This window comes from Lepisosteus oculatus, chromosome 13 (genome assembly GCF_040954835.1).
Source record: "Lepisosteus oculatus isolate fLepOcu1 chromosome 13, fLepOcu1.hap2, whole genome shotgun sequence".
NCBI lineage: Eukaryota > Metazoa > Chordata > Actinopteri > Semionotiformes > Lepisosteidae > Lepisosteus > Lepisosteus oculatus.
In genome coordinates, this window is record NC_090708.1 from 5,790,082 (window position 1) to 5,816,129 (window position 26,048).

At 36.7% G+C, this 26,048-nt stretch overlaps 1 long non-coding RNA gene across 1 annotated transcript in view; it reads right to left on the minus strand.

The window, feature by feature from the left end:
* Window positions 1-7,696: 7,696 nt before the first annotated feature.
* Window positions 7,697-26,048, minus strand: part of LOC107079111 (uncharacterized) — a 49,433-nt gene continuing 31,081 nt past the window's right edge. Inside the window, exons 2-3 of the long non-coding RNA XR_001480087.2 lie at window positions 9,143-9,291; window positions 7,697-8,706 (exon numbers count right to left, since the gene is read on the minus strand). This is a non-coding gene — a long non-coding RNA (uncharacterized lncRNA). The remainder of the gene's footprint in view (window positions 8,707-9,142; window positions 9,292-26,048) is intronic.

The window sequence follows — 26,048 nt, forward strand, 5'->3', positions numbered from 1 at the left end:
AGGGATAGATCATTAGAATATATATTCAATATACAGTATCTGGACAGACTTTCATATACAGTATAAGTCTTTCTTTGTTTGTCCATCCATGCTGTGCAATTATCTGAACTTACTTCTGCAAACAAGTTTGAAAAGTAACTTTGGTAACTGATATCATTAATTACTTGAGATAAAATTGTCTAGGATTGATTGTGTTGTAATCCCAAGATACATTGTTTCAGCCAAAAACTGTTCAGAATGGTGCCATCCGCGCTAGGGAAACTGAGACAGCTTCCAATGGAATACAACGGGGCTGTACCAAGAAAAGTTGCTCATGACCAACTGAAAGGCTGCAGGGGCCATGTATAAGCCATAGAATTGAAACTCCTCTTTAAATAGGTCACGTTAACCGTCATTTCCACTACTTGTTCTTCTTTCACCTACTGTATATAAACTGCCTAGGTTGTGAGTTTGGGCTTGAGCCCCAGTTTATTGGTAATTTTCTCTTCTGGGGTTTAAGCCTAATTTTGCACATTGCAAATTGACTAAAGACGTTTTTGCTCAGTTAAAATTAAGAAGACTCACAGAAAACAGCTTGTCTGTCTCTTTTGAAGAAGATACGATAAGATCATATCACTTTATTGGCCATATACAATTTCTTGCATTAGGAATTTGTCTTTTTGCATACCCCAGCTTGCTCTCCATGAGACATACAGGCAGGGAGAGGGAAGCTCAAAGTCAGAGCTAAGGGTCTCTGGGTTAGCCATTTATACAGCACCCCTGGAGCAACTTGGGTTAAGGGCCTTGCCCAGGGGCCCAACAGACTAGGATTCCTCTAGCAGCTGTGGGATTTGAACTGGCAACCTTCCAACCACAGGCACAGATCCTTAGCCACACTGCCACCAGTCTACCCACCACCACTCTCCCCAGTGGTGAGTGATCACCACTGGGCAGTAAGAAGCAAGTATCAGGAGAACAACCATACATTATATTGTATTAGAAACATATTCTTCATACCACTGTTATGTTTCATTACATTGTACGTCCGTATCTGTTTCCTTAAAAAATCAACTGAATCTGAAAGGATTTCAGCTGCAAGCTTTATAATGAGTATTCAGTCCTTGATTGCTGGCAGTCTGAGCAAGATTTTTATCCTTGTGAGATGTAATTTTAATGTCTATTAAGTACATAATTCAATATGTTGTATTGAATTTATCACAGGAAAAATGCCCTGTTGAAAGCAAGGATTTACACATCTCTTTCCATGAGGTAATTGAGTAAAGGATATTTGAGATTCCATTTTGACAACAGCCATTAATCACCCAATTAATAGCATTTACATGGTAGAATATATTTCTTAGTCCAAACATGAAACTGAATGTCCTACAGTAATGTGATTAGTGATATCAAGTATCCAAGCAGGAGCAGTCAAAATCTCTGACATTTCTGTTAAGGCAATAATTTTGGACACTAGGACATACAGAATACAGTATGTCTGCCTCTAAAACATGTCTTTGTATACTGGCTAGTTTTAATAACCACATGCATCTTTTTCAAGTCGGCGAAGGTGTACAGAATTTGAAGTGCATTGTTTATAATTAACTCAAGCGCAGACTGAAAGCAAATGCTAATCTGCTTTTATTTTCAGTTCTGAAATTCCGAACAGTACAGCAGATGAGTTTTACATCGGTCCCATGTGTGACCCCTATTAGTGCATACGCAGGCCATACTGTACTACCTCATTGATTTAGATGAGTGTCAGGATGAGGGCCAGGGTTATCCTGTCCTTCTCCTCGAGTTGCCAAGGAGTGAGTGGCAGCTGAAGACATTCCAGCAGACATCTGAATTTCCCCCACTGGGATACAGTGAGCACAATGTCATCAGCAAGGCTGGAAAAGGGAAGCATCGGTTTCTACTGTTGCAGTACATACTGTACAGCCGATGATCCACAGCTCCAGGAGCATAAGCCGTTTTGAAGGTCGGGTCAAAAGTGATGGCATCTCCACAAGCCTGGTGAAAACATCACCTTGCACTGCAGGAGCTGCTCTTGCTTCCAAAGGAAAGAAGGATCTTATGTGCTGTAGGATGGGTGTACATAATAGATGTGCTCATGGATGGTATTTCTGACCAGACCAGATGGGTCTAAATCCTGCTCATTTAGGTGGTTTCTGTACATTGTTTTTAGAGTTGGTAGACCGAAGTATAATCAGCTATCAATTCATGTCTGAACAGTGCACTGTGTATTTACACAGATCTTTCCCTCTGGTCCCAGTCATGGTATCCCATGAATCAATGTAAAGTACTATATTTCAAGTAGCACTGTACTCCAGGAAATCATTATATTACCATTCATTTAATGATTTCTTAGAGTGGTGATTATTCTGTCCTGATTAATTATCTAGGCCTTTCAAAGAAAGCATTATAATTGGGTGATCACTTACAACATGTTTTTTTTTTCCTGTCTTCTTATCAGATTTACTGTACATCAGGGTGTGAAGCAATAGCAGCCTAGTTTGCCTATACAGTAGTTAATTTCTAGCCTCAGCTTCATCCAGTTCTCAAAACCCTTCATAAATGCACTGCACCACTTTATTTCATTGCATTTTGTGGTAAGTGCTTCTAAATGAATTTGATATGTTTTATATGGAAATCTAGTAAACTGTGCCAAGATTAATACGTTTTAAGAGACTGCTTTGACAAAGACTTAACACGGGCTAATAATATGTCACACATTACAATTAGAGATGTGCTGCTATCTGGAAATGTAAAAAAACCTATTCAATCAGTATCACATCCCTTGTTAACGACTTAATACCCTCATTACCTACAGTATGTCCTTGTACTGCAATTAAATTGCTTAAACCAAAAGGTTTTGATAATCCAGCAGTCTTGATCCTTAGACAAAATCATTTGTGAAACAAATGTGGTTAGATTATTACAGCTTGATTATCCTTTCCTCTGTGGGTCCATCATGCCTAACAACCAATTACCTGTTTTTATATTGCAAATGCTTTTATTAGTAGGAATCCTTGTAAAGCAAATATTTAAAAATTCAAAATTTGTTGTTGTAGCAGCAAGCAATTGCACATCTATTTTTCTTATGCTTTACTTGAGTAATATATCTCAGATAGATTTAAATATCAACATGTTTTTAAGGCTTAATAATTGTGGTATGGTATACGGTATACTGTAGTAGGGCTCATCCTCATTTTTAAAGGATGTCCCACTGTGATTCAAATCCATCTCTACCAAGCAGATTTTACGAATTAAGCTCTTAGGAATTCTTCATTATTTGTATAATTTGCTTAAATGTGTTATTCCTTCATGGAAGTGCTTTTACAACAGAAAACGCTCTTTTTGCTACTTTGCAAATTTCGTTTAGTGAAATATTTTCGTACATGTTGTACTACTTTTGATAGATTTGATTTTTTAAATTTCAGTGATACAAGTAAACATAGTATCTTCTCTCATTACTCTTCATTTTTTATCTTTCCTAATCAGTCTTTATGTCTCTCCCTTCCTCTCTGTCTTCTATCACTCCCTCCCCATGAATTTGGTTTCTTTGCTGTTAAAATGTCAGGTGACAGATCTGGGTCAGCAGCTGCAAACCACCGGAAAGGAAGTAAACTCATCCCATACTAGAAATCATTTGACACTAAAAATAGCAGCGACTTACAAAACACAAGACACAAAAGCTGCAGTACACAAGCAAAACAGTATTCCAAGTGAAGCAGTCCTTCTTGATGAGGGTATTAATTTGATGCAAAGCCTCATATGGAAAGTTCAATTTAGTTTTTATCACGTTTGTTTTTCAAACACAGTACAATTGTCAATATAAGTAATAGATTCTCACTTCTTCAACCTCTCTGGCTTTTTGAGGTTAGGATAATTCACATGATCTCCTATGTTCTTTAGTCAAAACATCTACATGGCATGGTATGGACACTGTAGAAGCATGGTGAAGAAGGAATCTGGCTGGAATTTGCTAAGGAAGGATTCTGTTTAACCAAAACAGGAAGTTCAATGAAAATCTATAACATTGGAAGTGGTCAAAATGGTTTAGGGTTTTCTTCACTCTAGGACCTCTTGATAAGTATGGTTAGAAGTATCTACTGTAAAAGGTGAAAATCTCCAGTAAACCAACTCTGACACCTGAATATATGGAAGGGCATTGTTAGTTTTTTCTTCACACCTGACAAAAGTCTGTCAAACCTTCACACCTGAAACCTGACAAAAAGCTCTCCTCTTAACTACACCCAATTTCAGCGGTGCTGCCCAGACTAATACTGTACCTTGCTTTGGTTGTTGAGCTTTATTTAGTTCAATTTTTCTTTCTCCAATGTACAGGGTGAAGTTACCATCTTGTAAAAATGTTCTTGAATTTTAGTTTTTGATCATTTCTCTTTATTTGTCAAGGCTTTTTACCTATTCCCAATTCACTGAGACAGCCTGTAACCGATTAAAAGCACGGTAAATACATTTTTTCACACTGATACTCTTACTGACCAAGACTGATCTTTTTAACTATGATAAAGGGTCATGATAAAGGTAAACACAAAACCTGATTTCAAACTATGGAGTTTTTTTTTTTAAAGAAGTTCAGAAGTTCAAGAGGTGGTCAAATTCTAATTTCTAATTCCCTAATTATAAATATCTTCCCTCCTGCACATCGCTATGTGCATCCTTCCTCACACTTGTCACTTGCTCTTGCCAGAGACAGATGTTTCCTTCCTTTCCCCATCCTTTCCCCATCCCCAACATTCATCCTCTTCGTTCCTATGTATCCCCCCACAGCTACTGCAGCAATCAGGGTTGCTGTGAGGTTTCTGCTTCGCTCCACCACAAACCAGCGCTTCAACTTCTACAGTACTTCTCTGCTCTCCACAGAAAACAGCCAGCTTCTTGGAACTCCAAGATGTCTGCTTTTCATCTCTTTCTTGTCGTTACTGAACACTTGACTTTCTGTGCAGAGATGTACAGTATGTATATTGTTGTTCCTGTCGTTTTTTTTCTTCTGTCTGTACACCAACACTGCTGCTGTAAACAGCTTGACCCCCAAGGGAATATAAAGACTCTTTCTTGCCAGCGCTCCCCACAGCTCTGGTACAACTGTGGCTACTTCCTGTCCTCCCTCCTTATTTCCTCCTCTCTCATTTTTCCCACCATCCTTGCTCCCTCTTCTCACTCCCCCTTTGCCCCTTTTCACTGCTGGGTGTCAAAGCCCCTGCACCAGCAGCCTCAGTCTTGCCTGCCGTGTTCAGTTTGAGGCTCCCCTGCTGCTGATGCTCACTCTGCCCCTCTGAGTCTTTGCTAGCCCTGAGCTCCTTATTCACAGCCCTCGCCAGCCCTGGTGTCTGCACCCCACTTGCACCCTTGCACATCAGCAATGGGCTCCCCGCCCCCCCTAGCCACACCCCTGCCAGTACAATCAGCGCAATGCAATGTTGGGTCATGACTCTATCAGCCCCTCCCCTCCACCTTCACCCACAGCCCTTGTAGAGAGCAAAGGACCTTTATCTCTTGGAGGATTCCACCAGGAACCCATCCTCATTTATCCTGACGTAGCCAATACTGGACTCCTACTTGCCCTCAGGGATCAACACATTGACGTTTTTTTTTTCTGGGGTTCCACCTGGAATCCATACTCATTCATTCAGTCAGCAAATTCATCAGACCAGGATGATTCAGGATGCTTCCATTCAGCATTTCAAGCCTGATTCCAATGTTAGTTCTACGAGTGTTTATTCTTATCAATTCCTTCACTTTTCTCGGTCAGCCATTCCAGCTTGTCCTCCGGCTAGGCAATTTATGCCAAATACACTTCTGACACTTTTCATTTCTACAAAACATTATAATTACAATTTGGCCATAGTACTGAGATGAAATTTGCACAATCCCAGAAGTTACATTTTGAAATGGATGGAAGTGACTGACTGGCTAACCACTGGACTGTAGCCAGCAGTAGTATTCAGTTACACATTCACATAGTCCAAAAAGAAAGCTATTACAAACAGAGACCCAAATGTCATATCCATGAGGAATATGGAATGCTTCCCAGGATAGGCTTTGGCTTCTCTGTGACACTATATTGGCTAAAGCATTTAGAAAATAGACAGATAGAAGAATATGAAACCCAATAAGAGTGAAATGCACAGAGTGCTGTTGAAGTCATAGCAGAACATCATAAAATTTAAAATATCAGGTTCTGTGATTGACTAAACATATGTATTAGGCTAATACACCTAATGAAGCAACACAAAATCTATTATACACTTACTACTAGATATGACCCAGTGTTTTGTAAGAGTTGCTCCTCCTTAGTAGTTCATACTTGATTCCTGTGAGTACTGGAGGAGTCACACAAAGCTTTTGGGTGATATTTTTCTTTTTGTCTTCTGTGCTTTTAACATTTTAATAAATGTATTGTACTTGCTTCATTACACTTCTAGCTACGTGTCACAGAAATATCAAGGGGTATCTGATTTACTTCTTTTGCATTTCTTTCTCTTTCCAGGGGCAACGTTTGTTCCAAAGCCGTAGACATGCCTAACGCTCTTATCAGGTTTCCATTGAAGCCAGTGCAAAGTTTCTCTCAGGTACATAAATCAGGCACAAAGTGAAAAGTTTTTCTTCTACAATGAAGTTTGGCAACCTTAACTGTGTCAGTGGAAAAAAGCCCTTGAACATATCTACACTTTCTCATAAAATCGACACACATAGTAAATAGAATTGCTCATTTATACGAATAACCAAGTGAGTTGTTGCATTGATATGCAAATCACACTATATTCCTAAAAAAATATAAAAAAGTGTCTTTCTTCTATTGTGTTCAACATAAGCCTATGAACATGTTGTAAGAGAAACTTACAGGCCTTTTCTTTTTTTGTTCACTACACACTTCTGGCACGACGATATTACCTCAAGCACCACAAGCACAAATACTGTATATGCAAGACTCAAAACGATTCAGAGTCATTTCTTTGATTGGCCCCAGTCTTTTCAAGTACACCACAATCCCTCCAGCCACCTCATTCCCTCCATTAGTCCTCATTAAAAATGTTAATTTATTAAGCAATAAAAGGTTTAATACCGACACCAATTAGCAGAAAGTTCAAAGTACAGAAAGTGCAAATTTATCTTTAACTTGATTTTAATGAATGTGGTCTGTTATTGAAGTTGACTGTACAGTATGCTTTGGAGATGTCATTATTGACAAGGTTGTGTTTTTTAGTTGCTAACACTCTATACACAGGCACCACCATGACAATGCTGTCGCTAAGCTATTTCATACCTTAGCCTCATAAAGCAAGGCTCAAGTGACCAAGAGAGTGTGATTTCAGAGAGTTTTACACCCTATCAGCTTGGTTTTATAAATCATGACTATGAAGAGGTCAAAGCAGAGCTTCTGAAATTGGAACAGAGCCATCCCTAGAAAAGGAGAAGTAGCAGATCCATCAACTTGAGACAATTAGGACTAAACTTATAGTTTTCATACTCTCTGCTGTACACAATGTTTATTTACGTTTTACCTAAATGTTGTCCACATATGTGTTTGGACTTTAATCATTCTGTCATCTTCAAGAAAAAGAACAGAGAAAGGAATATTGTAATTCTGTGGGGTTTTTTTTAAATTAGAGGGGTTAATTAAATAAGGCATAAACACGCTCTGTTAAAATGCGTAGAAATAATTTATATGTTTATTAGCAGGCTGTTTTAGCTAGTACAGTTATGTTTCTATATCTAGGTCATCTGATTTGTGTTTTGCTTTTGTTTCTTCTTACAGGGGCTGGCATGAATAGTGATGTGATCATGCAACATATCAAAATGTTCATTGCTGAAGACATGAGCTTGTGTTTCTGTACTGCACGCATATCCTCTGCAACGGAAAAGCACATAGCATTTATGCTACAAACATTATTCACAGGTGGTATGAGTCTTTTCTGAAGGCTGCAGTCAGGCCATACCAAATTTGATTCCCCAATGCCTGTCAAATGCTCAAGAGAGTTGAGCCAAGTGAGCAGTTGCACAGGTTACAGCCAAAGATAAACAGAATCCAAATAAATTGCCTTTTTTATCTTTATTTACCTTGGTATCAGCATCATTTAACATTTGAAAAAAGATTGTTCTATCAGTAGGAAGTGTTACAGTAACAGTGATAGGCTAAACTAATTCATTTTTAAAGGCATGACAAACATTTTTCAATTAATAGAGGTACAACCTCTAAGATTCTACATCCCTTAGCAACCCTTATATTCTGTTATGGACAGCAATCAATTTACAAATTATTAAGCATGGTTTTCAAGCTGTATTTTCTAACATTCTTTTCCAATGAGAATGAGAAACATCATTTTCATTGTAGTGGCAAATGTATACTGCTAGAAATTGTTTCTACTCTTGAGATTCTACCCTATGTTATTCTACAGGATAATTGATCCATTCTATCAACAAAGCTAACAAATTAATATGTTGTGCTGTTCTGTGCTGTAATTGTCCTATTACCTGTTTCTGATAGAGGGGTTTTCTGTAATTGATCTGTTTTAATTAAACATCAGATTTAGTTAAATTTGATTAAATTTAGTCATGTGGACACATTTGCAAACAATTTAGAATTAAATTAAAACATTTAATGCTGTAGTTACAGTGACAATAGTTAGATCTTTTAAAAGAACTTGACAATATTAAATAAACATTCTAAAGAATATCTCACATTTCCCAAGCAAAGAGCTGCTGAAAAGGAAAAGGAAGCAATACGTTAAATGACACATTAAACTAATGCATTTCTGTATCATGCAACAGTGTTTGTTGGTGTTCAATAATATAGTGTGATGCCACATGGGGCAGCCTACAATTAGGGGCATAGATTCGAGGAAGTCCCCGAGTTCAGACACAACCCAAACACAAGATTTATTGGGAAAAATAATAATAAATTTGAAAATAAACCTGGCTCTGCAGTAAGCAGGAGCCACTGAAAATTACATACCAGAGATAAAAAACAACCCACCCAGCCAGAGTACCACTCTTCTTAGCTAGACTGCAAAAAACATCCCAACAGCAACACTGCTCTTTTACTGTATCACCACTAATCAGCAATAATATTCAGTAACAGTGGTGCTCTTTGTCAGCGCTAACAAAATAACACAGCAGCAGTTCTTCTCCTACTTACCTGTGTAAGGAAAGTAAACCTTTTTCGGGCAACCTTCTGTAAAGAGACAGTTCTGGTCTGTGCGGAGACAGGGTGGGAGTGATCTGTGTAGCCTTCCATCTGGAAAACACACCTATCTTCCTGGTAGCCTGGCACTCCATTTATTCTGTCTGGAACAGGAAGTATACTTAATCCTGTATCAGTGATTTTTGAGCCTGTCAACACTGCCATCCTAAGAAGGGGAAAGCTTAGAAAAAACAGACATAAAAAAGGGAAAACCATGCCCTGTGAATCACATCCCTATGCTACATCACTATAGACTCTATGTGATTCTGGGATTCTGGTGATAGAGTATTCTCTCCCCAGTTTCCCATTCGGTGCATAAGAAGACTCTCAATGTCTAACACCGTTTAAAAAACTGACCTTAAGTGTTCTACCTCACTCAACAACAATTTGCTTTAACATGGTGAAAGAAACACCACAGGATTAAAAAAAAACATCTGAAATTCAATAAGGGTACACTGCAATGTTTCTCCTATTCATACAAGGAGACAAATGATAGGATCCTTTCATTCAAATTCAGTGAACGTACAAGTCTCCTACTTTTAAGCACTCAAAACCTTAGACTCTAATTCAGAATAAGACATGACAGAGGGCATTAAAGTCTTTTTAGTTATAATTAAAAGAGCAAGAAAGAACCAAGGGCCCTATTACAGTCACATAAGTCTTAATGCCTCAAGGTGCTCTGTGTTGAGGGATTCATGCTTTAATGAATTAATGCTACATACAGTACAGTATTTTATCCCAATGTGAAATTGCTCCTTTTTCTGACATTTAACCCTTCTGTCAGAATTGCAGCATTTTAACAACGTTTATTGAAAGCTCAGAGAATTTTATTATTCCTCAAGACTAGAATCTAACATTTCACCTACATACTGGAGGTGTATTTTATTGAAACAAAAAATGGATGCACACAAGAAAAACAGGAGATGGGCAATAGACTAGCAAATCAATGAAACTGGAAAGTAAAAAGGCCTGACATAAACAGATTTACTGGATAAACAAACATTAAAAATGAAACAGAAAAATTGATAAAAGCACACACATGCTTTTGATATAAATAAATCACCCCTAATCTGTCAATGTCCAAGTCCAATGTTCATCTTCTCATCAATGCAAAAAGACACCTCTTCCAGGACTGAAAAAAAAAACTCCTTATCAATTTGATCCTCTTTTTGGGGTTTATTTTAATTTTTACACACAAAAAAATGGACAAATCCTATCACCATTTTAGAGGCTGTGCTAAACCGATGTTCAATCATTATTAACTGTTGTAAGACTAGTGCTGTTTTTTTTAGTAAAACCAAAACTTCTTGTACAAGCAAATTCTCAGTTTTCAATTCAGATGTCTCTTTTATATTTGTTTCTTTGTACTTATAAAGATTGGTTTGGTTTAACAACACACAGTTGGTCCCAATTGTTTGACTTCCCAGCAGCCATTCTGGCTCCGTGCCTAATCATGGCCTGTCTTTGAGCCAACATGGCTGCCTTCTACAGAGGCCACTAAGGGACAGTAAGAGTGAATCTTCCAGTCAGGCATGCAAAGTACAGTACATCACAATCTGTAAAGAGAGGAATGCCTTGTTTGAGAATATTTATGACCATCAGATGGCTCTGTAAATTGAAAATAAATACAAAGTGCACAAACTCAGGAGACAACCATGGATAATGATGTTTAATTAGTAATATAACAATGTACAAATAACTTATTTAAATTATGATCAAATTAAAGTTACTGTGGGCAGCTTTCTGAAAACTGACAAATGTGATGAATTATTTTTTAATAGGGTACATTATTAAAAAAAACTTAAACAGCTTGTATTTTATTTTTGGATGCAGTTGGAAGATAATAATTAGTATGCCTCCTATAAACTTAATTTATCTTATTAGCAACGAGATCATTGTTTACATAGTCGTTATATATCTTGTCATTTATTGGCATCCAAAATCCCAAATTAAAATTGAAAAGGTTTGCAATCACACAGAAAGTGTTAAAGGTGTTTAAACATAACTAGGAGACGAAGTAGCTGGCATGATCTCTGAATGTTAAAAATAAACTCAAACTCCAATACAGTAAGTCATATAAATACTAGTTTTAGATGGATGATTACCAACAGATGGACATTATTCCAAAGCATTTTACTATTTTGCAGAGATAGCCCAGAGTTAGGATGGATGGCCAAAACCCAAGCAAGTGTACATTAGTGACTGTGTAATGCTTTGGTGCCCTCTTTTGACAAAATCAAAATTATTATAATACCAAGGTGTAAATAAAACATGCAGCTTCACTAAAATAATCATTTTAGCTGAAATATCTTCATTTTTATGCTTTTTCAGCTAAATGTGCATATTCACTTCAGTCCCTTTGATCTTTTTTATGCCACAGAAATTGCTTGTCCAGTACATTGTGACTCATATGGGAGACTGGGTTTGTGCTGTCTGGGAGTAAATTGTGCCAGGACACTGGAGGAAATCTCCCAAAGAGCAAGATTAACTAAACAACTGTGGTGATGGATGAGCTGTTAGAATAGGAACATAAAAAAATCACAGAGATGTTGCACGTTTTGTTTTTGGAATAATTGCTAGGAATGCTTGCCATTCAATTGAATGAATTCGGTAATACACCATGGCCATATTGAAGTGAAAACTAGGCAGGTGTTTATTGTGGTTTTATGCGATCCAGTTGTTTGTGCTGTCAGTTATAATAACATATCTTGGGAAAACAATTTCTGGATTTTAGGTATCTTAAGAATAGATAAAAAGAAAAAAGGCATATTATAAAACAATAAAAAACATACAGTAGGCTGCTCCCCTCAATGTTCTCCTTAATCTCCAAATGCAAAAATCAATAAGGAATAATTAAATCTAATATTAAAGTTGGATTTCACTCTTAAGCTATACACATTTACTGTTGATACTTTGATGGTAGTAGGTTCCTATCCTATTCTATGCAGGACTTTCACATAAACACATTGTAAAATTGTAAAATAACACATGCACTATATAGTGCAATAAAATGACTAAAAAACATGAATGTATTAAATAGACTTTAGATATACAGTAATCATTTACAGTGACATTTTCTGTGATGTCAAATTTTCATACGTTAAGTGTTATGACATCCAGGGAAGGGTATCTCTATCACGGCACAAGAAGTCACTCTGTAAGTAAGCCGAGCACAGCCTAAACATAAAGCATCATGATTTACTATTGAAGCCGTACCATCTTCAAAATCCCTTCTATCATAATATTCCTCAGCACTGACTCCTGGCAAAATGAAGGTAGTCTTAGGGCTAAGTGGTAGCCTTATTTACTTTCTGAAGCAGCTTCATTTCCTCATCCAGCAAGAAGCTTAGTCATTTCTATTTATGACCAACTGCATTGAGAAAGTAATTGATTTCTTACCACCTTTACAAGCCAATTAGTGAGACAATAATTGTTTAGGCTTCAATTCCACAATCTAATGAATGAAGCTAATTGAATGCAGTCATTGCGTGGAAGTGGTGGACAGAGAGTTCAGAAATATTTAGGCTGCCCTGGTAGTATAAATTCTGCTAGAATCTTTCTGAATAGGTTTAAGATGCTTTTAAACCTCTTATCACTAGCTAGTATTTCAACATGCTTACATTTTTTTCAGCAAATTACTTTTGAAAGATAGAAAACTCAATGCTTATGCATTAACCTTGAGTACTAAGGACAACACTTGAAACTTATTTTAGAAAAGTTTATACTTCATACTGTATAGGCTGCTGAGCAAACAGCAGACATAGAAATAATTGGGTATAACAACATACATACAGTGCACTCCAAAAGAAATGAGACAGCAAATGAAAACACTTTTGCTTCACAGTAGAACAACTGTATTTGTAATCTTGAGATTAACATGAATGATAAATGCAATATATTATAGATTTTATTTTGGGTAATTAAATCTATGCATTTGCTCATATAATTAAAAAAACATTTTCAAGTAAAGTGTTTTCAAGTAATCATCAAGTAACATTTATTTAAATTTTGTATTAAATTTCAGAGTGTAAACGTAAATGGTTTCACATCCATTTGTGGTAATAATTCCATGAAGTCTGCAACCCATTGACCTCATCATGTCATCATGCTGTAATCATGTCAGATGCTTTGCTGCAGCCACTTGGCACTCTTACCTATTCTCAAAGATGCTCAATCTGTCTTAAATCTGGAGATTGACCTGGCCAGTCTGATAATCTTCTTGGTGGCATTAACTGTGTGGTCAATGTCATTGTCATGCTCCATGGAAAAATGCTACCTAATAAGTATGGAAACATTTTATTCTGCGTAAACAGACAATACGTTTCTGTAAACTTCAGAATTAATTCTTCAGTTGCCATCATGAGTTACACTGATGAGAGAGAGAGTGTCTTTATTAGAGAGGCAAGCCAGTTCCAAAGTTGACCACGCATGTCCAGGCTGTGACATTATCTCGACCATGCTGCAGAATTTGGTCAGAAATGCAGAGATTAAACTCTCACTTTGCTGTTTATCAATACTTTTGGAGGGCATTGTATATTATGAGTATCCACATTTTGTTCATAACCTGCACTACTATTTTCTACTATGTAAAGAACTTGATCTCTAATGAATACAAACTTGGTGCTGGTGAGGAGAAAACAAGCTTGACTTCAAACTTTTTTATTTAATTCTTTAATTCACATTAATGAAAATCTTCAAAAACTTAATCACAATAACTTAACGTAAACTTTTCATGAACAACAAATGATGATGTCTAATTCATCACATTTCCAGTCAAATCTATTTGACTCATTAATAGTTGTTCCTCATCATTAACATCACTTGTTGACCAGATGTTAAGTAAAGGATCCCCATAGAACTGTGTTTCGAAAGGAAAAGGAAAGGAAAACCATTAAATGAAAACAGTACAACTACACAAAATGCAGAATACTTTTTCCAAATTGGCATTGAAGCAAAACATGTCAATTCACATACATATACTGTATGGAAAAAAAGGAATGGTCTCCTTATTCATCTGTTCTCCTTTAATGAAACTAGTAACTTTAACATTAACAGTGAAGCTGTTAATACCTTTTTTGTAATGAAGCTACACTGTTAATTCCTTACTATTGTTTTTATGTCAAAATTTCAACTGACAAAATGAATGCATTTACTCTCCTATCTAAATTCAGTTGAACCTTGCTTAATTAGTACACAGGTTGACAGCACCAGCTGCCAAATAATCACACAACATTAAACTCTTAGCTAATCCACATTAAGAGTGCTCTGTAAGCCTCATTAGCAGAACCCTTCATAGATGCCAGAACTCAACAGTAAATAGAATGAAAGCTGTTTGCTTTTAATGTATTGTTCATTCAAATACTTACAAGACCTTGGAAGTTCAGAAATAGAAGGGTAAGAAAACTTAAGTAGAAAAAAATCCTTGTTTCTGCAGAACACAACATACAATGCAGAAACAAATCAGCATGACAGGAGCTTCAGTCCAAGGGATGCATAAAGTGGAAGAAAAAGTCAATGTCATGGTCACAAGTATCTTTGGGAGAGGTGCTAAGTGCCAATGCATTTATTAATAATAAAGGAACATTTTTATTAAGAGTGCTCTGGTGATATGATGTAACATAGCTGTATATTTCAAAAATGAAATTTAAAAAGCTATCTGATCCAAGTAACTTTCCCTTCATTACTATAATATCTTATTCTCAGTGAAACACCTGTTTTCTCCCAAAATATCTTGTATCAATGTATGTAGTACTGTTATAGTATTGGTCTATATGTTTCCTTTGTGTTCATTTATAGGAACCGATGCTACAGTGGAAGAAAAAAGTGTAACAATGTGCAGTGGATGTATACTCTACCAACAAGCCATTGAGCATTTTATAGAATTTAATGTACGAAAGTAACTGCACTGAATTCTTGGAATTTTAAAGGTTAAACAAACAATAAAGCCTCACATATTTCAAAAGGTGAGTGGGGAGCACTGAGATAGAAAAATAGTGTATTGCTCCTGTGATTGAAATTGGAGGTGTAAAAGGGATGTTTTATGATACAGCTGGGAAGGCAAATGCCATTGCACCTATTAATTGCACTCCCATCACATTAGATTGGATCTTCAGAAAATGTTATCTGTAATGAAAAGTCGTTTTATTGTACTGTTTTGCAAACCATAAGTGATGCACAATATAGATCCTCTTACAAAAGGCAATATACAGAGCATTCTGATTTACATATTCTATCCCTTTTATGGGTGCCTATGTTGACACATAGACAAACAGCATGCAAGAAAATCTCGATGTACTGTACCATAAAACTGGATACTAAAGTTACCAGAGTACAGTAGTGGGCTGCTTTGGCTAACTTGTTTTCTTTTTAGTGAGATTACTGGGGTTTTGTTCGTCAGGCCTTTTCTTGTCCCAACCACTTTACCAGGGTACACTACCTCTAACACAGATGTGTCTGACTTTCTCCAGAAGGTGAGTCTGGGCCCTGGAGTTTTGTTTGGAGCAACTCTGCTTTTGATATCTGCAGGTTGTCCTTTCACAGTTCAGACTTTTTACCAGGGACTGTCTTTTCTGTCCCCCTGAGCATAGTCACACCATCTCACTGAGTCACCTCCCAGAGTCTGACTGACGTCCCTCCTGGCTTTCCTTTGCTCTTTTATCTCCTGGCTTCAGTGCAGATCATGTACAATTCTTGAAGAACTTCTACCTGCACTTGTTTGGCTCCCTATTTGTCTTGTGTAAATACCACTGTTAATTTATTTTCAATGCAGAGGGGAAAGGTCCACTGCACATCTTTAAAAATCCCATTGCGCTGTTCGCTGAAGTAGGACTGTTAACCCAAGCATCCTGGATAAATTCCACTTTGGGCTTGCTCCCTTAATTTCCCTCTTAATGTAATAAGTTACGTTATTTGTCAGTTCACTGCCTGATCTGCACGTGGTGGGAGTGCTAACACAGACTGTTTGCCGCACTACTGTACACTAGACAAATGCAAGGAATTGCTGGTTTTCTTTTTTCTCATGGAGCCCCGAAACCTTGCCCTTTTCACTGATGATTCCAGGTTGCATTCTGCAGTGCAAAACAGCTGTTGTCTAATATTTACTGTCATTTCCGCAAAGTGGTTTATGGAAATACCATCATAGTTGGAAATACTGATATTAAAGGACTTATGACTTTTCTATCACACAATAAAGATCCTTTAATCTCTCATTTAACCAGCCTCAAGCTGTTGGTGCTATTTCTGTTTTTAAAAGAAAATAATGATTGTGCTAATCAACCCAGTCTGGTGGATGCCTTCCTCATACATGGAGAATCTAACAGAAGAAACTAGGCTGAAATTATGACATGAGATCCAGAGTGTCACGATATTAGTCCCCCCTCCTTAAGGGTGCTCCAGCCCTTTCACTAAGACTTTAACCTCTGCACCTGTTCCCTATTCCCAGCCCACCTTAAAAGCCAGGCGCTGACGCTTATCCGGGCTCTGCATCTGATTTCCGTATCGTGCGAGTCCGGGACCTGGAAGCGCCTGGTCCCGTTAAGGTTTTAACCTCTGTTCCCGTTCCCTGTCCGCCGGTTCCGACCCGGCCTTCATGGTTTTTTAATTCTTGTTTTGGACTTACCTTCGTGTTTTGGATACTCTATGGATTACTCTTTGGGATTGTTCGCCTCGGCCACACCTCCCCCGTGCACCAGCGCACCTTGGACACGCCCCCCTGTCTTCAACCCCGTTTTCCTGCATGACGTTTCCCTAGTGTTTCCCCACTCCGTCGGACTGTGTCGTCCGCATAGGGTCCGGAAAGAACTGTCCGTTACACAGAGTTCGTTGATCCTTTTGGGATTCTGCATCTGGTCACTTCCCCACAAAAGGACCTTGGGGAGCTTGATGGGGAACTTGCCTTGTTCATTGGGTTTGAGCCAATGCTTCCAAAAAGACTAGAACAGTCTTCAAGTTATTTCGACCAAATGGAATTCAGATGGCAGACAAAATCCTAAAGCTGGAAGATTTTAGCTGAAGGACATTTATTTCATTATGATAAATTATCAAAACAATGTTTCATCATATACTCATTTACGAATGGATTAATTGCCACTTTGCCATTAAAAAGTTAGCTTTTTAAGAAGGGAAATGAAATTCAGAAGAATTAGAAGCTAGGTGTGCAGCAGAATGATTTATGAATTACATTATAAAAGGTTTACAGGTTTACAGGATAAAAATGACAAGTAATATGGCATTCAATTTATAAGTGGTTATGTGATTTTTTTACAGTAAAACAGGAAATAGTGCCTGTTTTACATTCGATTGAAAATTTTCAAAAGGTTGCCCTAACCTGGTTTGGCTGACTTAAGACAGAAACAAATAAAAATATTATCCAACACTCTGACTTCAAATGTCAAACCTAATTCTTGACATTGATTTACCTGAAGCCTATCCCAGCAAGTACTGGGCACAAGCCAGGATACATCTTGGATGGGACACGTGTCCATCACAGAGCACACAGAGAAACCAGGATCAATTAACCTACCAGTATGTCTTTGGACTGTGGGAGGAAACTGGAGCAGAGGAAACATAAGCAAACCTGTGTAGAATAAGTAGGGAGCAGCGTCAGCATGCGTAGGCTGCAAAGGAACAAGTAATGGTTTATTCCATGCTGTAAAGAGAAGAATAGAAACACAATGTTTTGGCTGTGGAACCTTCTTCAGGTGTAGAAGAAATATCTTTCTATGGGTAGAATATACACCTTTCATGCAGGTACCACCTCAGGTCCAGAATTGAACCCATGGCCACAGCACTGAAAAACATTAATGCTAACCACTGTGCCACTATGATGCCTGAATGGGACAAGTATTAAAACATGCAAAATGTTAAATCTTTTAGTGAAGTACTGGAAGCTTATTGTATCTGCAAACTGATCTGAGTCTGATTTTTGTAAATGGCCAGAATTACATTATATTGTAAATAAATCACACCTCAGGTGAGACAGCATGTTCAAAAGAAATGACGGCATGTATGTCTATTTTTATTTAACCAGGAAACACCAAGTGTCTATGTCAACATTAAACAAAATGCAACTAACAATGTTGGTTAATTCTATGTTTCACTTTTGTTTCAAGTGATGCTTAAAGTTCAAGTTAAAGATAAAGTTAATATCTTTTATACAGACACAATATTTATTATTATACTGAAGGATGTTTCTAGAAGGCAAGAAAGCTGCTAGCTGCTAGTTAAACAAACCTGATGTACAGTTCCTGTATACATTCTGAATACTTAAGATCAGCAAAAACATAATGAATAATATTTTTAGAATAGGTAAATATTTCTTAATAGAGTGACTGCCTGATTCTTTATTGACACTAACTGTGATTATGCAAAGGCTGCTCTCTCAAGCCTACAGGGCTGTTGGCTAAAAGATCACCTTGAACACTGCAGTGAATCTGAAAAGAGCTGCTTTATGTTGTCAAATGAAGAGCAGTGCCTTCACCTCCACATTATGATCTTGTATTAATCATGAGCCTGGCTTCCTTGAGGTGGTACCACTTAGTTTGCTACATGACTTCTATCTTCACTATTTGCTTACTGGAGGACTTCACGTCTCAAAATCTAAATTTCCACAATTTTCAATTTGAATATACCTGTTGTTGGAAGTGAATACAACCAATCTATTTTCTAGACAACTCCATGATAGGAACTGAAAAGATTTAAAATGTCTTAACATTAAAGATTTACAGCACATTCCAGTGTCAGTTAGGGTAAAACTGTCTCTTCAGGAGCTATAATCTACAGTAACTGCATCTCAGCTGTGTGCTCATCAGGAATAACACCACCCAGCATATTGAAATGTCTCTGAATAGTCGTGATTTAATGTTAACTGGCAGGTTGCGGGCAAATTAATGAATAAAAAATATTCAGCACATCCACTAAAGGGTTATGCATGAAACAACATTCAAATTAATGTCATTTCCATTACAAATTACCTTGAATTTTTTAATGTCTACTTTGAAAACTTATATTTACCAACACCAGAGGCAGCTGTCAAAATGAACAATTCCAGCACAATATATTAATAGATTTTTATGTGGTTCCAAAAGTTGGAAGATGTCTTTTTCTGTCCTGTACAAACCCTATCACTGCCTGTTAGCTACCACAGATTTACCAATGCATTAAACCAAATGATAGGGGACATATATTTGAGATCTGTGGATAAACAGTTAGTTTATCACTCAATACATTAGTATTATCATACTTAATATTTGTAAAAGACCTAAAACTGAAAATAGCTCTTCTTGAAAGCCATTTACATTGTATTAGGCTGATACTATTACATGGAGGTTACAAAAGACATGAATGACAGCAACCAAGTTTAATTTCACCTCAGCTAACTTGTAAGTATTCCTGTTTTGAATTCCCTGAAAGATATAAATACCATGAGGCTTTCTTCTTCACAGTAGTTTAGGCATCTGTCCTCCATCCTCCACATCTGCACTTTTGCAGCCACACTTTAGTTAACCTCTCAGTTTGCTTGGGGTCCCAATCTCACCCTGTGGTCAGGGAGCTGGCCCTCAGCCACGCAGGTTAAGCTTAATTTTATTAAGACTAATAACTAATCATGATTAAGCACTCCATACAAATTTCCAACAACTTCATTATTCAGTGTTGCTAATCTTCCTGTAATTCTAGTGATGCAAAAAGCAACTGCAATAATTCAATAGATAGGGTTCAAGTCAAAACCCTTTGTAATTAAAGCACCACAGGATTATTCAACAACTGAGATAGAAGAACATTTTCCTGTACTTCATCCCAGTTTTCAGTCAGAGACATCCTCACACCTGCACCCTCTTTCAAGTCTTAAAAATCATCTGTATATATTACCAATTTGAATTTATTGAGCATGAGACATCAGTAAAAAATTTATGATTTTTATATTTCATACTTTCAATTTCAAATGTTCAGGTCTTCTACTTCATGTCCACCACAAAGTTAAGCTTAACTCACATTTATGGAAACTGAACATGCAGAATCTACTTGAAAATGCATTAAGACAACACATCCAGCCTTGCTGCTTTCAATATAAGCTTGAGAAGCAACCATTACTTACCATTACATTATGTGTATAATGCAGTTCACTTTCTTTATTTCCCATACATTTATTACAAAAACAGTAAACGATACAGCCATTCCCCATTTGAGCCATGTAGCCATCGGGATAATTGAAGGCATCCTGACTAGGAGAGAATTTGTCTGGAGAATTTGATTATGCTCCAATAATCATCAGACTACTCCAAAGAAACCAGAAAACTGGATGTGACATGGAACAGCCCATCACCACACCAACCACACATCTGTCTGATCTAGGAGCATAATTGTTTTCAGACTGCAGTGGCTACAGCATGAAAAATTCCAGGAAGAATACAGTACAGAATACAGAATACATAACAGCTGTAGGTTGCCATCTGTATGAAAATGATCTGCATACTCAGAGGCCATTCAGAGTTAACATGCTGACAGCTGAGAGACAAAATCACCATCATCTGTGTTCCAGCAAACATCTGTGATGGAATTATAGAATGTTATGAAGTGCTTTTTTAACTGATAATGGGCATTTTGCCTTTAATAGACCTGATGGAAGATAGAGTGCAGTATGTATAGAGACATCATGGTGAGCATTATAATGATTTGCTATGTTATTCACCCAAACAAGTCAAGTGGCGAAAGTGTGATGGTTCTCCTGAATGGAAGAACTCTTATAGTGCAAATTGAGAGCAACATTACTGTTTGGCAATGCAGGGCAAATTCCATGAGTCAACAGTTTTTGTGTTCCTACAAGCCAATCCGGATGTATCTAGTTGCTAGCAGAACAACACAAGGCCACACAGGGCTGGGAGGTCTTGCTGTGACCAACTGTTTTGCCCTGACTCAAGTTCTATAGAACATCTGTGAGACCAGCTCATCAATACCAGTTATCAAAAGGATGACAACTGGAACTGACCAACCTGCACCACCTGGCTGCAGTTGCAGGAGAAGAGCAGCAAAGCATCCAACAGCAGTCTGTCCAGATGCAGATCAGGAACATGCATCAAAAGTGCCAGACTTGCTTATTAAGGAATGTCTTTCCTAATGGTAACTTTGGATTTATTTCCTTTCAGACAGCATGTAACATTTCATTCTGAAAATGGCAAAATTGAGAAGGAAGGTTAGTAGTGGACAGGCTGCCTAGTCAGGCAAATGACCAGGGAAATGGATCCCCTGCAGGTGCCAACAGACTAGGAATTGAAAGTAACAACCAGAAGACTAAATCAATGGATGAAGTTCAAATTCAAAACCAGGAAAGCAATCCAAGGAAAAAAAAAACAACAGAAAAAGCAGTGGAACAGAAACACAATGGTACCAGGAGAAAACAATGGAAGAAAGAAGAACAACAATTGGAGAAAGAGCTGAAGCAGGACAAGAGTAAGGAACAAGGCAAGAAACAGGATACAAGCTTCGGGAAAGACAGGTACGTAACAGACCAGAGCTCAAACCAGAGGTTACAAGACTGAGCGATGAAGTGAATAAGAACACTTAATATATAGAGCTAGGGAAGGAAGACGTGAATTCCTATGTACACTGGTCAGTCTGTGTGGTCTGCTCCTCTGCCACACAGCTGGGACAGGTGCCCTCTAGTGGCGACAAGCTGGAACAGTAACAGTTAGATCCTAATCTTGTCACCTACAGTACATGCAGTATAGCATGTAGCATGTATACCCACCTGAACTACTACTGTACATGCAGTATACAAGTCTTGCACCCTGGTGTTCCCTTCACATATCTTACTCGTATCTCTCCTGCTTCCCTATCTATAACCTTGCATGAAACTCCCTAGCTCAAGCCTTTCAATAGTGAAGAGGTATTGGAGGTATTGAAGATTAGTGAAGAGGTACAGGAGCCTCACACCTAGACTGCCATTTTCTTCCCTAGGTGAGTCAAGTCAATTTCTCTCTACATATTTCATCCTTCTATCACTGTCACATTCATTAGGATCTAACCAAAATACTAAGACACAATATATTTCTTTGATCTGCTTTGCTCACACTATCTGTGATTTTGCTTGATACCAATATTTAAATTTTTTGGCGAAATCTATTAGTTTTGCGTTTCTACATTGCAGCTCATATCTAATGTGTGCATTTGAGCATGTGCTCAATCCTAAACCTTTATTCAGCTGGTGCTTGTTCTCAGCTCTTCAAATCTGACACTTGTATTCTTCAGGAGACTCAAAATAATGAACCTTTCAGAAGTACATCAAATGAATTTAAATGGCAAAATCTGCAAAATACATTTTCAAAAATGAAGTCATTACAGGTCTTAGTCAAAAGCTTTGACTCATGAAAAAGCTCTTTTTTATAGCAATCCCAGATACTAAATGTGTTACTTTTGTGTATGTGTGTTACATCATTTGTTGTCCTTTATGTAAAAAGTAAACATTTTTGAGCTAATGTTTGATATTTTAAACATTTATTCTGTAAAAATATTTCCTATTTTTTTGGAATACTGTGTTATTTCAAAGATTGCTTGAACCGAAGGCACATGTAATTATTGTTCCAGTGACTGCAATTACCAAAAATTAAATAGGTTACCTGAGCTGAATCATCACTTTTAAATTAATCATGTTTATTTGTCCTAATAACTCATCATCAGTGATGGGTTTATGAATTTCAATTACAAATAGATTAAAGTTGATTTATTTTATTTTCAAGCACCTTATTTAAAATGATAGTTATTAACAAGTCTGTATGATCCTTTTTTAATTTGATTTTGCTGTTATATTTGCTCTTAATCATTATTTTTTTTCTCTGAAAGGTCTACCGAAGAATGCAAGGTCATTCATAGAATTCAAAGAAAATTCTCATATTTTTGGCATTGTGTTTATTTTAAATCTAAATTTTTCAAGTTTCCTAAAGTTCCCAGATTCCAATAGTCCTCTGAGAGCTATATAAAGCCATCTGTCACCTACAAACAACATGATATTCCAAAGATCTGCTGTCTGATGGGCCTACCAATTAAGTAATCTACTAAACTATCAATAACTCAGGTCTGGCTGCTGGATATCTTTATCACAGTTAAATATTACCACACCATACTGAAAATTCCTTATTCCCCACTACTGAGAGATAATAATGAAGATTAAGATGGTAAACTTAAAATGGTAAAATTAAGTTCAAGGACAGTTGTACTCTCATTTGACATAGAGCAAATCCTGAGAACTACTTAGAATACTCAATATGATGTTTGCATCTTTCAAATAGTTTAGGATTTGAGTATCGCAATTAATCTACAGTATATTTTCTAGATCTTTTAACAAAATTTTTATTTTAGACAATGTACAGTAAACATCTGTTAAGAAATACAGTAGTTTCACATTGAACCTCGTGTTTCCACTTTCCTGCAGATACAGTCAGTTATATATTTAATATAATTCCACATAATTTTCAGAACTGTACTTAGAACTTCTATAGAAAAGAAAAATAAACTATTATGAGTGTGAGAGTCGTGGTTACCTCCTATCTTTCAAAAGCTGACTTGTAATTTCTGTTCATGTAACAGATTGTGTTTAAAATCTATGGATATAAAGAAGGGAAAATTGAATTCCTCTTTCTACTGTTTTGTTATTTTCTTTGTTAATATGAAAAAAAACATTGCACTCAACCATAAGGAAGTGTTCTAGTTATAGTTTTATTTTTTTTTACCCTTCTTGTGATTTTTTTTTATTAATCCTTCAGAAATTGAATTATTAACTAATTTTGCTTGTCTCATGTCAGTGGCCTACACAGGGGAATATATATCTTATATATAAGGGGAATAAATATCCATATATATCTTATAGGAATATATATCAATTGTTTCAAACAGGCAGTTATAATAACTATCACTAAGCAGATTCTCCAAATGTGCTCAACAGAAATGTAGGATTTAGGCAAATAATTTAGATAATTTAGAGCAATACACTTTAAAAGTAAGTAGCAGTTGCTTAGAATTGGTAATAGGAATATTGGTTGCAATATTGTATTTTGTAATATCTTTATGCAAAAGATGAGATGGTATTTTAGAATCACTTTTACACTTGATTTGTTGCACTCACGGCATCAGAAATTGGTCTGCACATGATTTGGCGTTTAATATCACCGCTTGCTCAACATATTGAGTGCCTATCATTTCTATTTGGCAGAGCTTAAGCCTACTAGTTCACAGGCTATCAGCATCAAAATTTAAAAAAGGTTTCTCGGTCGGTCTCAGGCATTAATGCATTCACTGTAATGCTAGTGCCTGGAGACCCAACAGAAACTTTAAGGTGAAGGGAGTGACAGGAGAGGTTTGAAGAAACAGACTGATCATATCTATTTGACAGGAGCTTTCTGTATGGGTCACCAATCTCATGGCCAGCAGAAAAACTTTGACCCTGATACAAATATTAGTGCCTTACCTACAGCCATTGGTATAACTGTCACATATGATGGAGTGATTGCATGTGACAGGTTAAAAAGGCAACAGTACAGTCCAGAAAGATTCACAAGGAACTGACTCCTATATTACCCTGTACGGGGTTCACTGTGGTGCCATTTGTCAACAGCAATATAAAACAAATGTTCATATGCAGTAGAGAAATTGTATTTTTGTTAAATATCTTATTATACCCACATTTTTATCGTTGATACACTCTACCTTGCAATCCAAAAAGCTTTCAACAACATACTACAAACATTTTTTGAATTACAGGAAACCACTAGTCAGAATCAAGATTCCCTGAAATTAGAAATAACTGTTTTTGTTTTCGCATAAAATGCTCCTACCACACAACTTGCCTTACATGCTGATAAGGGCTGAAAAAAATCTAGAAGCATGAAATAACTTTTTTTCACCCCATTATTGTCCCTCTGCAGTGCAATTCTCCATTTGAATTGCTTTTTGTGTAAACCAGGATGTAAAACAAAAGGAACTCTCCATGAAACAGACAAAACCATAACAATGTTGACAAAGTGAACAAACATTTGGTTTGAAAAGCAAAAAGATTCAAAAATAAGAAAAAATCAATATTAATGATTCTTTCTTTAAGACTTTGAGATGTCTTTTTCATAAAAGTAAAGTGTATGAAACTCTGGCGCTCCTAAATTATTTTCCATTTTAAGTTTGTATTTCAATCAGTCCTTAATTATTTGAAGTCTGGCAGCAGTCTAATTTCAGTGAGTAAGTACTAGTTACATCATAATCCTGCAGCAAAAAAAAAAGACAGTGTTGTTTTGTCCTGGCCTAGAGGCTGTAGTTTCTGTGACTGAAGCTGAAAAGTACATGTTACTTTTGTAATTTGTTCTCAAAGTTCCCATGGAAACAAAGTTAGAAGTTTACACATAAGTGAGGTTAACTCTTTCATTTCAAACATTCAAGTCAATAGCTTCTTTTCAACTTCAAATGTTTTAAAAGATCTGCCTCTCTCTGTAGCTGCTATATCTGATATAAAAACAAAATACCAGGATGTTCTTTTTTTATTTTTAACCTATATGGTACATTTAGACTTTAGTCTTCTCGTATGTTTAATATAGCAGAAATCCTAGGTGAGTATGATTTTTTTTAAATAACATTCTATAAAACATAAATTATTCTAATGTACAGTACAACATGGAAGCAAGGTAACAGTATCTTTGAACTTTGTTTCTGATCAAAGACCATAAATGAATAATTCAAGAGTAAGAAAAGAGACCTTCAATGCTACCCACAGTGGCAACTTTGAAAAACTGTTTGTTTCTAAATTACAACTTAAATCCTCTATTGGCATGAAAGCCAGATAAAGACTGGGGAGAGACTGTCCTTCTTTCATGAACGAAGACAGAGAAAG